The following is a 12625-nucleotide window of genomic DNA, read 5'->3' as shown; positions in this document are numbered from 1 at the left end:
CTGTGGTATCTGAGGAACGTGTAGGGGGAGGATGTTGAAATGGAGTCCAGGGGAAGCCCTTCCCACAAACCTGGTGGGTTCTGTCTGTCAGAAGGAGGCAGAGTGTAGCTAGAGTTTTCCTGCCTGGCCCACAGTCAGGACTAATCTCTGTCACCTGCCAGTCCCACAGCTGCTCAGACCCAACCAAGTAAACACAGAGACTTACATTGCTTACAAACTGTATAGCCATGGCAGGCTTCTTGCTAACTGTTCTTATAGCTTAAATTAATCCAGTTCCATAAATCTATACCTTGCCATGTGGCTCATGGCTTACCGGTGTCTTCACATGCTGCTTGTCATGGTGGCAGCTGGCAGTGATTCCCCCTACCTTCCTGTTCTCTCAATTCTCCTCTCTGTTAGTCCCGCCTATACTTCCTGCCTGGCCACTGGCCAATCAGTGTTTTATTTATTGACCAATCAGAGCATTTGACATACAGACCATCCCACAGCAGCAGAGGGATCCCAAATCCACCTGTCCTGATCTTCTGATCATAGGTAATCCTTGGTGTGGGACACAAGTTCATGTTTCCCAAAGGGACATCAGACCCTGAATATCCAGATAACAGAGCTCAGTCTAGAAGCAGGATAAATGAATAGAATCTGGTACAGAAGTGGCTGGGAAAGCACCAGGTGACAGAGGTACCAGGGTAGGGGCATAGCCCACACTAGGGCAAGGATGTACATCCAAATGTGTGTACAAAGACTATCTGTGTTCCTTCAGGGGGCCTGGAATGATTGTAACTGCAAGAAACTCATTCAGGCACCCCCAGATTCAGCAGTGACTCACCTCATGGATAATGGTCCATTCCTATGATGCCATTTCTTAGAAGGGACTTCACTGAGCATCTATGTACATGTATCATGACCCCTCTATCCACTACTCAGTCTAAGGATCCATGTTTCTGTTTCCTACAGGACTCTTTTGAACCTAATGACATGAAATATGACATCTACTGAGACCCTACTCAGGACACTTCCTGGTAGAGATGACAGAAGTGGCTATGCACATGCTGAGCAGGAACCCCCAAAGCTTCTGTCTCTTTGTAGAAGGTGAGTGGCTGTACCTGGCAGAAAGAAAGGGGAGACATGAGTCTAGGGCAGACTCAAGCATCTAGAATGCTGGAAAAGAGAAGGGTGGAATTTAGAAGTCACCAGCCAGATGTAGAGGAAGTAAGATGAGAATGCCATACTGAGAATAGGTACCAAGCCATGTGGCTAAACATAGATAAGAATTATGGGTTAATTTAAGTGTAATAGCTAGTTAGTAATAAGCCTGAGCTACTGGCTAATCATTTATAATTAATATACGCCTCTGTGTGGTAATTGGGAAACACCTTATGTGTATTTGGGCGTTGCTGGTAGGACAGAAACTTCCGACTACATATGGCACCCAAACATTTGGCAAGAATTTCCACATAAAACCTGAGGAAGCTTCAAAAAGGTTCTGAATGCAAAGAAGTGGAGCCACACTGGGCTTCCTAGTTTCACAGTCTCATGCCAGCAGCAATGTAGATACACATCTGACAGCTGCCTGTGAAATAGAGCCAGCCACTGGACACCATGAGCTAAGCTATGTGGCAGATTCCCACAGTCTCACACAAGGCATGGTACAGAGAACATGGCAGGTTTAGGATTTTGCTCATGCAGACAAACAAGTTAAGAGATACACAGTAAAAGATTCAGACAAAAAGGCCTCTAAACAGGTAACAGTATGTTTTTAAAAAATGTGTGCAGGCTTGGGAGAGAGAAGAAAAAGGGTAGATTAAAAATATTAGCACAGTCCTTAAAAAAATAATAAAGTAATAAAAAATATAAGCCTCATAAAAATGGGAAATACACAGAGAGTATGGATTTTATATTTTACTGTGTTTCATTTGGATTGTTTTTACTGTTAATGAGCTAATTGCTGAGAGACATTTGATAATAAAAGATGCTAAATTAGATATATTAATTGGGAAAGTGATTTTTGCCTTTATTTTCACAAAAAAGAAAGGCTATGGATTTATTCTGGGTTTAAAAAAATCAGGTTTGATCAAGGAAGACCCACTGAAAATCCTGATTACAGACATGGGAAAATAAACCTAAAGTAACTACAAGACAAATGACATATATTTTACCTGCCCAAACAGAAAACACAAGTTATCTTTGGCTGGCTTGTATACACTACACAGTTTATATATTAATATTATATATGTTGCCTTTAAAAGTTTATATGTTTGCAGAACAAGGGGACCAGACACCAATAAAAATGGATGGCCAAGATGACCCAACATTTTGATATAACTTGTGTTACAGTTTCCTCTGTGTTTGCATCCAAAACAGCTTCAAAGCTGCTGGCTGAGATGGACCAGTCATACAAAATACTCCAGTCAGGACTTGACCATAACTATAAATTTTCTCAGGGTCTCCGAAAGATTACCAGCACCCCCAGTCAACAGGAAGTACTGTAGAGAACTATGCCTAAATTCCCAAAATATTGTTTATGAATGTTTGTTTTCAGTTAAAGGGGTTTGGTTATAAATTGTTATTGGTCATAGTCAATTTCTTTCTAAAGAAGAAAGGGGGATGTGATATAAAAATGATGGAAAAAAGGATAGAGTATAGAATCTACTTTAGTCCAAAAAACAAATGTTAATCTCAAAATATTTTACATTGGTATAGATTTTAGTTTATTGATACAAATTTAAAGTCAATTTTGTTAAACTATATGTATATTTTTGCACTGTTATTTAAGGTATTGTTATTATGCAGGTCATTAAAAAATATAAAGCAAAATTCTCATTTTTAAAAGCTATTATTATAAACTATATAGGATAACCAAGAAACATAGTTTAGTAGTTAGTCATTTGTGATTATCAAATTTGTAGATATGTTAGGTGTGCTTTCAAGATCATGTAGAGATATATTTTAAATAGATGGTCTTCAGATATTTTCAAGACTTATAGAATATGGCATTTAAAATATTTTGTTAAACTAAAGTTTGTCATGACAACAAGACACTTCTGTTCCTGGCAGTACCAATTCATTTCAGTTATTAAATGGTATTGTCTGAAAAATGTGGGTTTATTTAATTTGGGGCCCTGGTATATAGGCTATCTATTAAAACATAAGTAGAAGGGTTTTAAGATAACACATTGCTATGTACATCTATAGGTACATTACAGCAAATTCTACTTGTTATGAAATCTTCCCATCCCATTCTCTTATAGTTTATATAATGAATACATTATATTTTGTGTCTACATATTATGAATAGTTCCACTTCATGAAAATTTGATTACATCACAAAACAATACAATATTCAATTATTTTCTTTGATTTGTTGTCTAATACATAACTAAACCATTATCTTTCTACAATTTCTATTTAGACAATTTTCCATACCCTCTCAGTGTTAAGTATCTCCCATTTAAAGGTGACCTTTTTGTCATAGTGTATTACAATAGATTCACTGAAGATGGTTAAAAACAGTATTTGGGTTTTATTTTTCTCTCTCTTTTGCCTTTGGCAGTACTAAGGGTTGAACACATTTTTTTTTGTGAGCATTTAGTCAAGCACTCTCCATATTAACTATACCTCTGGAACCTCATTTCCTGCTCTTTATTAATAATATAAGACATGCTTACCCATGGTTTCCATGCTCCAAAGCATGATTTTCACAGCAATTTCTCACGGTATGAGGAAAATTGAACAAATGACACTGTTCTGTAATTCACAGCACTAATTGCACTGTCCTGGTCCACTGAGTCTTGGAACACTGGAAGTAACACTGTCAAGAGTTTGTGCTTCCAGCAGCTGTTATCACAGCATATTTCTGCCTCATCTTGGAAACCACACAAGGGAGCAAATATTGTAGATGAGTACAAATGACCCTCTCCCCCAAAACAGATGAGATTAAAAGAGTCAAAATTACTGTATCATGAGCAGTTTCTTTTACATTATTTCTGTATGAATATTACTGGATTTTTATTTTTGTGGATGAGGGTTGAATCAAGGAGTCCCACATACTGAGCATAAGTTTTGTCCCTAAGTCACAATCCTAGTCTATTTGTTTTGAGGGTTCAAATGCTTTATCTTGGTCATGGGATATACGAAGAAGTTCTCACCAGGTTCTTACACACTTTAAATGAAGTGGGGAAAAAAGAAAATTATTTCTACCCTTCTGGAGAGCAAACTGAAGGCATTTAGTGAAAACTTGAGTAAATAAATAGTATATATATATATATTATATATATATACATAAAGGTACTTTTGTGTCACACAGCAGTGCTCTGTGAGCTTCCTGTTTTGTCCCCAGGGCTGTTGCTTTTCATCTCTCTCACTGTAGATACAGCACAGGGAGAACAGCTATGAATTAATGTGACTTTCCAATCATTCTTGTCATGGGAGGTGCTGGAAGCTGATCCTGAACTTTCTTTCACTACATAGAACAGAAGGAGCAGAACTAAAGCTCAGGAGCCTCTTAGAAACTTCTACAGAAGTGTGTGTGTGTTGAGGGAGAGAACACAGATATTTGCTGCTCTCACAAATGGGAAATCTTTGCAGAGATCTTTGTCCCTGGCCTGTTTCTGTCCTCTGTGTTTTGGCATGCTGCAAAGGAGAGTCACCATACGCCCATCTTCCTTGTATAGGGCGTTGTCCTAAACTGAACAATCTCAACTGATCAAGTAAAGAAAATTCTTGAAATATTAACAGAATAAATATTCTCTTTTAAAATTCTTCCTAGCACGAAAGTGTTAATCCAATTAATCTTTATCAACAAAAACCAGAAATCAAGACATTGGAATAAAAACCTGAAAGATCAGAGAGGCAGGGAAGCAGCCACATTTGCTTCCTACCTCTTCCATTCCTCTGGTCCAAAAGGGCTGAGATCCTGTCTCAGCCCTGCCTTACCACTTCCTGTCCTTCTCTCTACAGTCCTCCAAACCTCTATGGTTAACTGGTAGCTAACTCCACCCTCTGACTCCAAGCAAGCTTTATTTGTCAAAACACAAATGAAATATCACACAATTCCCCCTTTTTGTCTAGATAAAAAGCAAAGGTTTTAACTAACATAGAAAAACTATATACAATAAGTATAATAACTATATAAACATATATATATATATGCAATAGTTACACTGACAATGTCTAGTCCATAGCATTTGACAAAATCAGAAAAAATACTCCATTATCTATCCTATATTGGTGAGTCTAAAGTGTTATACTTAATTCATTTTCTATCCTAACTTGCATTACCAACCCAAAGTTATCTTTTTATGTCTCTCAAACTTATACACTTTACACCTCTTTTGTGAGTTTCTTTTCTGAATTTTCTAACAAGGAAAACTATGGCTATAATTATCTAGTCTTCAACTCCATCAAAGACCTTAGAAGGATACATAACCTGAGTAAACATGAAGTGCAGAGCAAACAACTTCCAAAACTAAGAAATGACAGAAGCAGCTCACTAAAGGTTCCTCTGTAACATTGGGGCACCCATCTTCAGCTTGCAGGCCTAGAATAAATTAAAGACTTTTCTGTGAAGCAGGATTTTTGAAGAACTGTCCCACTTTGTCTTGGCAAAGTTTGGCAGTAACTTTCTTTTGTGGTCTGCTTGTCCAATTTTGACAGCATACTGTCAGGAGTCAAGGCAAGGGCACTTTCCTACCTGGTGGCTAACTTTTGCCACAAAGAAAGTAAACTCCACATGGAGTTTCTTCAATGCCCATCATCTTCTCTGAAGTAGATTAGTGATGCCAGGAGCAGACATGTCTCATTGTCATAAAAAAAATCTTGTGTTGTTAAAACATCTTAAATGCCATATTCTGTAGGTCTCTGAAGTGTTTGAAGTCCACCTGTCTATCTAAAATATATCTATTTGACCTTGAAAACATACCTAAAATGACTACAAGTTTGATTGTAATAAGTGACTAACTACTAACCTACATTTTATTATCCTAAATAGTTTGTAATAATAATTTTCAAGGACTAGAAATTTACTTTACATTGTTAAATGAGCTGTATAGGTACAATACCTTGAACCAGAATAGAAACACAAGTATAGTACATTCTAACAAAAATAACCTTAAATTTCTATCAATATACAAAAATATCTTAAACAAGAGTAGAAACAGATATATAGTATAACAAAAATAAGGTCAAATTTGTATCAATATACAAGAATCCATATCAATGTAAAATATTTAAAACTAGTAGTTGCTTTTTTGGCTTAAAAGTAGATTCAAAAATCTACTCTTTTATCCTATTTTTATATTCCCCTTTTTCTTTTAAGAATGAGATCCCTCAATCTAATCTCCTTTGTTCAGCTTTTTTCCTGACCAATAATAATACCAGCTTATAACCAAACCCCTTAAATGATGGCAAACATCCATACCCACTGATTGACCAAAATCTTCTCACTCCCCCTTGGGAATGTGGGCATCATGTTCTTAAAATTACTTGCTACTGTCTGGGGGTGATGGTATCTTTAGGGGGTCCTGAAAAAAATTAAGGTAATTGTCAATTCCTAGGAGAATTTGCTGTATCATTTGTAGTCCAGTCTCTGTAATGAAAAGATGCAGGGCTTATCTCAAGTCCTGGCTAGAGTAGTCTGTGAGGCTGGACCATCTCAGCTAGCCACCTTGAGATTGTCCTGAGCAGTTTTTAGTTCCAAGTTGATCTTTGGATAGCATTTGTCAGCTTAGTAGCATTCTCATATTCCTGGTAGAATCATCATTTTGGGGCCCCATTCTTTTGGAGGCATTAAAGGTCACTGTTAGACATGGTCATGGTTCACTGAAGAAAACTTAAACAGTCTAAATGTCATATGGCATATGCAGCAGATCTCAAAGAGGTTAAAGAACCATAATTTGTTGTGTACATCCAGAGTGCAAAAACTTAATTCCTAGTTACCTGATAGAGACTGAAACTTGAAATCATGTACAGGAAGCTAGATGAGCTCCTTTTTCTACAATTGGTACTCTATATGACCATTAATATCATGACAAAAAGTTTATTACATATATATTAACTTTATAAATATTGAGATATTTATACTTTAAGAAAAGTTTTAAAGAGTCAATATAGAACCAAAGAATTATGAGATTAATGTCTATTGGTGAAATTATTAAGGCCACTCCATGTAGTTAAAAGGGAGGTTTATTTAGTGGTGTAACTTACAAATGAAGGGATAGGTAGGTCACAGGGTCTGAGAAAGATGTAGCACAGTCCAGCGGTGTTCTCTGGAGAACTATGCTCAGTCTGCCTCCAGCGTCCAGGGTCCAGGAACCAAGAGAGAAGGTGCATCTGGATCTAAGGTCTTCAGGGTCCTCTCTTGGCCCCGCCTTGTAGGTGTGACAGTTACGGATGCCTCAATGGGGGGTTGGAACTTCCAGATCAAGGTTGGAATGGCTACCCACTACATCTCCCCCTTTTGTCTAAATAAGAAGGTTCTAACCTAATATAAGACTGTATACAAGGAAAGGTTATCAAATATAGTCCAGGGGTAAAAGAGGGTTAATGACCTAGATAAGATGGAACTACAACCAATGTGAACAATATCAAGCAAGAAACACATACTGAAATCTAGAGCGTAGGTAAATTGCATGTTACAAAGAGCATTCCAAAAGGTTTCCTATCCTAAAGAACCTGAATCTAATACTTAATATGTTCTAAGATTATATATATATATATATATATATATATATATATATATATATATATACACTAAGTTGTAACTATAACTGCTAGTCTTCAATCCCATCAAAGATCTGAGAAGGAATATAATGGTACCTAAGAAATGGAAGATGAATGCAAGCAACTTTCGTGAATCTTGCAAGAGTAGACAGAGACAGCTGGCAGGCTGGACAGTCACCTAATGTTTCTCAGCATTGTTAGTGCATTCAAATTGGCTATAGGCCTAGAGTATCTGACAGACCATTTTCAAAAGCAGGAATTCTGAAAGACCATCTTATCCTGTCTTGGAAGATTTCAGAAGTCACTTTTCCTTGTGTCCCGCTTGTCCAGAAGGACAGCACTTGTATTGTCAGCAGTTGAGGCAAGGGCATTTCTTTGCCCAATAGGCCATTTTGTGCCAAGAAGACAAACTTCCAACTAGAAATGTCTAAGAAGCCCAACATTCTCTCAGGATCACATTGGTGCTGCCAGGAGCAATTGTGTCTCACATCAACAGAATTCTAAGTTATTTAAATACCATATTCTCTAGGTCTATGAAGTGTTTGAAAATTACCTGTCCTATTTATGTGTAAATCTGGATAACCTAACTAACATAACTATAGAGATGACAAGCACAGGTGACTATAAATCTATAAGTCTTATCTACAGAAATAACCTAAGGACTAAGGCTTCATGTAAACAAGGTAAACAGTCTATAAGCAAATATATGGTAAAGGACGATGACTTCAAAATTGTGACAATACACAAGATATTTATAACAGAGGTAGGAATGTATAGTACAATACGCAACATGACAATAATCTTAAATATATATCAATATACAGAATATCCTAAACAGAAGTAGAACATACATACAGTATGATAGACATAAATTTACATTTGTATCAATATACAAACATTTCAGATAAGAGTAGAAATATATGTACATTATAACAAATATAGTTCTGTATTTGTATCAATATACAAATTATCTTAATCAGGAATATAAAAATAGTTTACATTTGTATCAGCATATGTAAGGATCCATAACAGTGCAAATTACAGTGCAAATTATCTAAGGCTGCTATTTTACTAAATTTGTTTACTAGTATATATAATAATCTACCATAATATCTTATACCTATCCATTTAATTTCTTTTTTTCCCTTTTTTGAGACACATTTTTTTTAAGGAGAATACTGAGTTTAATATTTTCTTCCACCTCCAGCCCTATAACCAATATCCATAACCCTGAGAAATATGAAACCTTAGGGAGAAGGGGCATCATTTTCTTAGAATTGCTTCCTGCTGTTTTGGGGGTGATGATATCTCTGTTGGGTATTGTGAGAAAGCTCAGATAGTTGAATCTCAGTTAGACTAACTGTAGATTCTGCATCAAGTCTTAGAGTAATGGGTAAAATTGTCTGAAATTCTAGTAAGAAGTGTAGTATGATGATTACCATGACATCATTCTGGATTGGGTAGAGTTGTTCTTGGGGCCCCATCTTCCTTCTGGAGACTTCAGAGATTGCTATTGGAAAAACTTATTTTTTATCAAAATGGAAAGTTTGGATTTATTGCTTTTTTTCTTTTCTTTTCTTTCTTTTTTTTTTTTTTTTTGGTTTTTAGAGACAGGGTTCCTCTGTGTAGCTTTGTGCCTTTCCTGGAACTCACTTCGTAGCCCAGGCTGGCCTCGAACTCACAGAGATCCACCTGCCTCTGCCTCCCGAGTGCTGGGATTATAGGCATGTGCCACCACTGCCCGGCAAAAGACTGGATTTAAAGAGGACATAACAAGGAAGAAAGGATTCTGAGAAATCAAGAGTAAGCATGGAGATAATTAGAATCTTGAAGACAATGATCCTTTTTTATTGGTTTCCTTCTGTCCCACACCAGAGGGCTCTTCTGATATGGGACTGAAGAATCACTCAACCTTATCTTTTAGCAATGTGCTTGGGTTTAGAGAAGGAGTGAGCCAATTCCATCTCTAAAGCCAGCTTGGTTTATAATTGAATTAGAACCACAACTTTTCTAGATTGATAGAGATATAGATGTTAGACAGTGAGATTTTACCCTGTGTAGATTGGTACCAATAGATTCTTTCTTTCTGCTGTAAACATCTGGATATCCAAGGCCTTATTATTTCTGGAAGATGGGTATTTCCATTATCCTGGAAAGACAAAAACAGAAACCTACCCCAACCTTTGATTGTTAAATTTTTCTTACAACTTGTGGAGATGTCATATTGGTGGATGATCTTTTACTTCTCCCCATCAAGGGGTTTCTCCTGTTCAAATCGAATTTTTATTAATTTTATTGGTATCTGTAGCTTTTCTTCTCCTGAAGAAACAAAAGCAAAACCCCTTCCCCAACGTAGAACATATCCAGGTTTCCATTCTGAGGTCAGCACATCCTTGAAATAAACCGGTTGGTTTTGCTCAGGAGTTTTGTCTGTCGTCCAATGTCTCTCCACAGCTGTTGTTCCTTTCTCATCAGCATTGAGAAAATTCAAGGTTAATAAAGCACTATGCAATCTATCTCTAGGAGTCATTGTTACCTGTTGCTGTTTATTTAGCATATCCTTTAAAGTTCGATTGGATCTTTCTATGACTGTTTGGCCTGTGGGATTGTGTGGTATACCTGTAACATGCTTTATATTGTAATAAGCAAAGAACTGTCTCATTTTATTGGAGACATATGCTGGGGCATTGTCTTTCTTAATTTGTACAGGTATTCCCATGATGGCCGTAATTTCTAATAGGTGTGTAATCACAGAATCAACCTTTTCAGAACTCATAGGAGTTGCCCATTGAAATCCTGAATAGGTGTCAATGGTATGATGTACATACTTTAATCTTCCAAATTCTGCAAAATGAAACACATTCATCTGCCAAGTTTCATTTCTTTGTATACCTTTTGGATTGCTCCCTGCAGGTAATGGAGTTTGGTTATAGACAGAACAAGCAGGACATTTTTTCGCAATATCCTTAGCTTGTTGCCAAGTGATGGAGAAATCCTTCTTCAAACCTTTGCTATTTACATGGTGTTTCTTATGATATTCTGAGGCTTCTAGCACATTACCTATTAGTAACTGACCCATCTCATCATTACCTTGTGCTAGAGGTCCTGGCAGATCTGTATGGGATCTGATATGTATATATATATATATATATATATATATATATATATATATATATATATATATAAAATGTTCCCTTTTTCTGATAATTTCCTGCAATTGTATGAATAATGAAGTTAATTCTGTATTATCAGGAGTAAATTCAGCAGTTTTGATATGTAAAATAACTCTCTCTGCATATTGAGAGTCAGTGACTATATTGAGGGGTTCTGTGAAGTCCATCAGTACCATAAGAATGGCATACAGTTCTGCCTTTTGTACAGAGATGTATAGACTTTGTACCACTTTACTTAAGCCTCCTGATTTATATCCTGTTTTCCCTGATTTATTTGCATCAGTATAGAATATGAGGACTCCAGAAATTGGCTTTTGTCGTACAATGTGAGGAAGGACCCATTCGGTCTTCTTTAGGAATTCTATTCTCTTGCTTTTGGGATAGTGGTTGTTAATCTCTCCCAAAAAGTTACTGCAGGCTCTCTGCCAGTATTCATTATCTTTCCATAGTGATGAAATTTCCTCATTAGTTAAAGGTACTACAATTTCTGCTGGGTCCGTTCCTGTCAACTGGTGAAGTCTTAATGTACCTTTTTGAATCAAATCAGAGATCTTGTCTATATAAGTCTTTAATTTCTTATTTTGTTTATGTGGTAGGAATATCCATTCCAATATAATATCTTCCCTCTGCATCAAAATACCTGTGGGGGAATGTCTGGAGGGGAATATGACAAGAATGCATTTAAGTTCCGGATCTACATGATCCACATGTGCTTCTTGAATTGTCTTTTCTACTAGAGCCAATTCCTTCTTAGCTTCGGCTGATAATTCTCTTGGACTATTTAATTCTTTGTCCCCTTCTAGAGTATTAACCAAATTTTGTAGTCCATCTTTGGGTATTCCCATGATACCCAGTAAGTTGGAAATGCTTCCTAACAACTTTTGAAAATCATTAAGAGTCTTCAATCGATCTCTCCTTAGTTGTACCTTTTGGGGTCTAATTTTTTTGTAGCTCTATCTTATATCCTAAGTAATTAATAGAATCTCCTCTTTGTATTTTTTTTTGTTTGTTTTTTTGAGACAGGGTTTCTCTGTGTACCTTTGTGCCTTTCCTGGAACTCACTTGGTAGCCCAGGCTGGCCTTGAACTCACAGAGATCCACCTCGCTCTGCCTCCCGAGTGCTGGGATTAAAGGTGTGCGCCATCACCACCTGGCCTCCTCTTTGTATTTTTTCAGGAGCAATTTGCAGTCCCCAGTGAGGCAAAACTTTTTTTTACTTCTTCAAACATGCTTTCTAATGTGTCTAACTTTGGATCAGCTAATAGGATATCATCCATATAGTGATAAATTATGGATTGTGGAAACTTTACACAAATTATCTCCACTGGTTTTTGCACAAAGTATTGGCACAAGATAGGGCTGTTTAATATTCCCTGTGGGAGAGACTTCCATTGATATCTCTTGACTGCCTGAGAATTGTTATAATTAGGTACTGTGAAGGCAAATTTTTCTCTATCATTTTCTTGTAAGGGTATGGTAAAGAAACAGTGTTTTAAGTCAATAACTATTATAGGCCATTCTTTGCATAGCAGAGAGGGCAAGGGCATCCCAATCTGTAGGGAGCCCATCAGCTGAATTACTTTATTAATAGCTCTCACATCTGTCAACATTCTCTAATTGCCAGACTTATTTTAAATAACAAATACAGGAGAATTCCAAGGGCTGGTAGATTCTTCAATGTGTTGAGCATTTAACTGCTCTTGAACCAGCTGTTCTAAAGCTTGTAGCTTCTCTTT

This window comes from Peromyscus californicus, unplaced genomic scaffold (genome assembly GCF_007827085.1).
Source record: "Peromyscus californicus insignis strain IS unplaced genomic scaffold, ASM782708v3 Scaffold_14__1_contigs__length_90479793_seg_2, whole genome shotgun sequence".
Taxonomy (NCBI): domain Eukaryota; kingdom Metazoa; phylum Chordata; class Mammalia; order Rodentia; family Cricetidae; genus Peromyscus; species Peromyscus californicus.
This window is presented reverse-complemented; position numbering follows the sequence as displayed.